The sequence below is a fragment of the Mustela putorius genome, unplaced genomic scaffold (genome assembly GCF_011764305.1).
Source record: "Mustela putorius furo isolate JIRA1106 unplaced genomic scaffold, ASM1176430v1.1 tig00003901_pilon_pilon_pilon, whole genome shotgun sequence".
NCBI lineage: Eukaryota > Metazoa > Chordata > Mammalia > Carnivora > Mustelidae > Mustela > Mustela putorius.
The window spans coordinates 21260375-21266025 of NW_025422049.1; the positions used below are offsets into that span (position 1 = coordinate 21260375).

At 36.7% G+C, this 5651-nt stretch overlaps 1 pseudogene; it reads right to left on the reverse strand.

The window, feature by feature from the left end:
* Window positions 1-900: 900 nt before the first annotated feature.
* LOC101677672 lies at window positions 901-1638 on the reverse strand (annotated as a pseudogene).
* Window positions 1639-5651: the final 4013 nt, after the last annotated feature.

The window sequence follows — 5651 nt, forward strand, 5'->3', positions numbered from 1 at the left end:
AAGGAACGTGTTAAAATTATATATTTCAGCGACCCCCCCCAACTTCCAGAGATTAATTCAGTAACTTTTGGGGGTGATTCCACAGGAAGCTGCTTTTGTAATAAGCATCCCAAGTAATTCCAGTGCATCCTATAGTTTGAGAATTATTTAGTCCAACCTTCTCATTCTATAAAGGAGGAAATTTAGAACAAGCATGGAGAAATTACATGCTCAAGGTCACAGGGTATGGTAGAGATAGAGTAACAGGGAGTTGAGGTTATGAATCCCAATACAGCATTTTTCATTACCTTGGGTACCCTCTTTAGTATATCCCCATATTTCCCCTGTGAATATATACTTCTCTCACAGACTTGCTCTATAAGTATCAGTGTCTGACACACCTTAAATGCTCAATAGCCATCTTCTTTTAAGTTTGGTCCTATGTGAACCAGAATTTTGGAAATGTTTGCTAACAGTATAAAGTAACAAATATAAATCCCAAGAAGAAAATATCAGACCCAGGAAGAAGGTCTCTGTCATTCCTGACCCAAAAGTTGAAAAAGAGCCTAACTGGAAAATTGTCTCCTACCATGGGCTTTTGGTGGCCAAAGAGGCTGTGTAGTGACATTTCCTATCCAAGGTTCTGAAGCCACTCTGTATACCCACTGTGATCTATTTAAAGGAGTCAGTTCTTTTTAGAAAATAGTTTCTGCCAAGTTTTCTATCAGAGGGAAATCATAAAGTAGGTGAACTTCAGCCATGAGTAAAAGGTGGAAATTTTTCTAAGTGAAAGTTGATATACCTATCAAAAAGATACACTCACTCAAACCCATTACCATGAATCATAACCCTTCTCATTTCTCTGCAACTTAGTTATATATTTATATCTGATATTATTTATTTGTTACTCTTAGGAAAATGTCATTTTTGACTGGACTTGGCCTTAGAGGTAGAAGCTCTCAAAGAAGACAGCCTCCGTCTCTTGGCAATAGGTTCCTCGCATTTTTCTTTGGCCTTTTTCATTCTCTTAGCCTGAAGTTCAGTATATTCTGCAGTCTCTTCCTTATTTTTCTTAGTATTCTGTTTCTTCAGAGTAATGCACAGACATTTGTTTTAGAGGACATATGGAGTAATAAGATACAGAATTGGGAACTTTGGTTACAGGTGTCTTACCTTTGTTTAGAGGGCTTCACACAACATACTGGTGGACATCATCTTTAGAGAGACTGAAAAGTTTGTAGATTCTGCTAGGCCTTTTGTGCTCCAGGTGATGAGGCACAAAAGTATCAGTGTTTCCAGGAATATCCTTTGCCCCCTTTTTTACAATGACCAAGTTGAGAACACTGAGATTGCCACCCACAATGCAACCACAAACAGATTTTTACTTTCTTACTCTAGTCCTCCTTGATCTGTAGCAGGAATGGCCCTTAGCAGCAGGTGAACATGGCCATGGGACAAGACACCCTGTCTCATGAGAAAGCCTTATTTGTCATTGCTACCACCAATTCAGACCATGTAACCCTTCCATTTTTCACCCAGAGCATCATCAGCAACTTCTGTGGCTATATGCTTCTCATAAAAGGTATGAAGTTTGCTCTCATTGTCCACTTCAATGAGTTTCTGGCAGCCAGAAGCTGGTAAAGAGATGTTCAACTTCATCCTAAAACAGCCTACTACCTCCAAGGTGCCACACAAGAGTTTACCTTAACATTCTGAAAATTATTTTTTCAAAGTAATAGTTATATAATACTACAAGACTTATTAACATAAAATAGCAGTCCTCTGCTCCCTCCTCCTGAGTACTTCCTCCTCATGAAAACTTTGAACTTTTTAAGCTGTTTCCTCCCTTATTTATCTCCATGTATTTTTTTTAAAGATTTACCTATTCATTATTATTTTTTTGAGAGAGAAAGGGAGAGAGAGAGAGAGAGCATAGGGGGAGGGGCAGAGGGGGAAAAAAATCTCAACTGGACTCCCTGCTGAGCTCAGAGCCCCATACAGGGCTTGATTTCATGACCCTAAATTCAAGACCTGAGACAAAATCAAGAGTTGGATGCCTAACTGACTGATCCACACAAGTGCTCCATGGTTAAAAATAATATGCCCACAGTTTTACTTCCTAATTAGCCAATATTATATATTATCTATATTAGCCAATATTATATATTATTTATATTATCTATTGAGTTCCTATTATGGAAGAGAATGACCACTTACTCTCCCTCAATTCTTCAAATTCAGCTATACCACAGTTTTATACTATTAGGAATATTTATTTCCTAACTAAATAGTATAATTTAATTTCCTTTTTTGTACAAGTTTTTGTTTTCCATGGTGTTAATAATTGTCTCATTTTTGCTTGAGGGAGCTTTCATTTAATTTCTGTTTTTATATGAAACAGAATATTGTCATCTGCTGAGTGAGTGAGGAAAGAAAAGTTTGGAAAGAAAGTTTGAAATAGCCAGTTTGGAGCTTGAAGGAAAGATGTCATTAGTGAACAAAGAATATCTAGGTAACATTGAGGGTTCAAATGAGGTGAGAGGTCGTGAATTTATAAGTGAAACCAATCTACACAGCTGTGTGAATTTTTTTCCAGCTGTGCTCAGGTATAAGAGTGGAAGCAATGAACAGTTAAGTTGATCCAGGGCTGAATTTTCCCAGAAAAGTTCAATGGACAAGAAGGACAGATGATAGAAAAAAAGTTAAAGATAGTAAAGAACAAAAGTTAGATGAATGCTATCTCTTGGGGTGCCTGGGTGGCTCAGTGGGTTAAGCCTTTGCCTTCTGTTCAGGTCATGATCTCAGAGTCCTGGGATCAAGCCCTGCACTAGGCTCTCTGCTCAGCTCTCACTCTGCCTGCCTCTTTGCTTACTTGTGACCACTCTCTCTCTCTCTCTCATGTCAAATAAATAAATAAAAGGTCTTTTTTTTTAAGGAATCTCTTTCAACTTCTTTCATGAAAACTTAGGCCCATATATATCTATATTCATCTTACTCTTTGGTTAAAATGTGTGTGAGGGGTTCCTTCTTACTGTCTAATATTAATCTACTTGCCTATCAGGATCATGAAGGATGTGAAATTTCTAAACATAGAATCCAGTGGGATTATTTACTTTGAACAAAATCCTAACACATAGACCAGTGGAACAGAGTAGAGAGCCCAGATATGAATCCTCAACTCTATGGTCAATTAATCTTCGACAAAACAGGAAAAAATATACAGTGGAAAAAAGACAGTCTCTTCAATAAATGGTGCTGGGAAAACTGGACAGCTATAAGTAGAACAATGAAACTCGACCATTCTCTTATACCATACACAAAGATAAACTCAAAATGGATAAAAGACCTCAACGTGAGACAGGAATCCATCAGAATCCTAGAGGAGAACATAGGCAGTAATCTCTTCGATATCAGCCACAGCAACTTCTTTCAAGATATGTCTCCAAAGGCAAAGGAAACAAAAGCAAAAATAAACTTTTGGGAGTTCATCAAAATCAAAAGCTTCTGCACAGCAAAGGAAACAGTCAAAAAAACAAAGAGGCAACCCACGGAATGGGAGAAGATATTTGCAAATGACATTACAGACAAAAGGTTGATATCCAGGATCTATAATGAACTCCTCAAACTCAACACACATGAAACAGGCAAACATAAAAAAATGGGCAGAAGATATGAACAGACACTTCTCCAATGAAGACATACAAATGGCTATCAGACACATGAAAATATGTTCATCATCACTAGCCCTCAGGGAGATTCAAATTAAAACCACATTGACCATCTGGATGTCTTCTTTGCAGAAATGTCTGTTCATGTCCTCTGCCCATTTCTTGATTGGATTATTTGTTCTTTGGGTGTTGAGTTTGCTAAGTTCTTTATAGATTTTGGACACTAGTCCTTTATCTGATATGCATATCATACTTAGCGAAATAAGTCAAGCAGAGAAAGACAACTATCATATGATCTCCCTGATATGAGGAAGTGGTGATGCAACATGGGGGGTTAAGGGGGTAGGAGAAGAATGAATGAAACAAGATGGGATTGGGAGGGAGACAAACCATAAATGACTCTTAATCTCACAAAACAAACTGAGGGGGGTTGGGAGAGGGGGGTGGGATTATGGACATTGGGGAGGTTTATGTGTTATGGTGAGTGCTGTGAAGTGTGTAAATCTGGTGATTCACAGACCTGTACCCCTGGGGATAAAAATATATTATATGTTTATAAAAATTTAAATAGATTTTTTAAAAAGGAATTAAAAACCAAAAAAAAAAAGAACAATATCTGGCTTTTATATTTTTAAATTAATAATCTTTTAAAATCATTTAATGTTTTATTTACTATTTTTAACATTTTATATAATATTCTTTAATGTTTAAATTTTATAATATAATTAAAAGAATTCTTTAAAATACTTAGCTTTAAATATTTTAAAAGTTCTAGTTCAAAGCAAAATAACAGAGCAAAATAATGCACTACATTTTTTTTTCCTGATTAGCCATACCTGTGGAAAGGCTTTCTTAGGCCATGAAGTTCAGGTCCCACATGAGTCTGTTAACATCTGACCTTCAGACTAGGCCTGAAAGCCCACAAAAGAAGGAAATACATTTTATTTATTTATTTATTCATTCAGTCTTAAAATACTTTTAATTTAAACTCAATTAACATATAGTATATTATTAGTTTCAGAAGTAGAGTTCAGTGATTCATCAGTCTTATATAATACCCAGTGCCTATTACATCACATGTCCCTCTTAATGTCCATCACCTGGTTATCCCATCCTCCCATGCCCAACCCTCCTGCAACTCTCAGTGTGTTTCCTATGACTAAGAGTCTCTTAAGATTTGTCTCCTTCTCTGATTTCATCTTTTTTTATTTTTCCCTCCCTTCCCCTATGAGTTGAGGAAACAGAGATTTATAAAATAAGTGACTTAGACAAAGTCACATAGCCAGTAAGATTAGAACTGAGATCCACTTTTTCCAAAATCTATGCTCTTGACTGCTATATTATGTAGAGGTAGTTACTGATAGAAATAGTTACTGGGGCGCCTGGGTGGCTCAGTGGGTTAAAACCTCTGCCTTCGGCTCAGGTCATGATCTCAGGGTCCTGGGATCGAGCCCCGCATCAGGCTCTCTGCTCAGCAGGAAGCCTGCTTCCCTTCCTCTCTCTGCCTGCCTCTCCATCTACTTGTGATTTCTCTCTGTCAAATAAATAAATAAAATCTTTAAAAAAAAACAAATTAATATAAATGAGATTTTTGGTCACAGTCCCTGGCTCAAACTCAGTATCCAAACAACCCATTAAATAATTGTTGAAGCTGTGTCATAGATACATGGGATTCAATATACTAGTCTTCCTAATTTTATGTTTATCACATTAATATTTAAAAAGGTTTAAATACTTGTCTTTTCCAGTAAGTATGAAAAAGTCAAAAGAGAAAAAAAAAACATTAAACACCTCATTAAAAATGGCATTAAAGAAGAACTTGGGATTAGACTTGAAGGAAATAGACTTTTTGTATCCTAGAAAGCTGAAGGCAGATATTTTGTCCCTGGCAATGTGGGCACTGATCAGGCTTTCTTTCCTCAGTTGAGGATGTGGCCTTGTTAATGCTGAGTTTGATTCCAGAACTAGAAGAGTCCTTTGTTAGTTCTAAACATTCCCTTACCA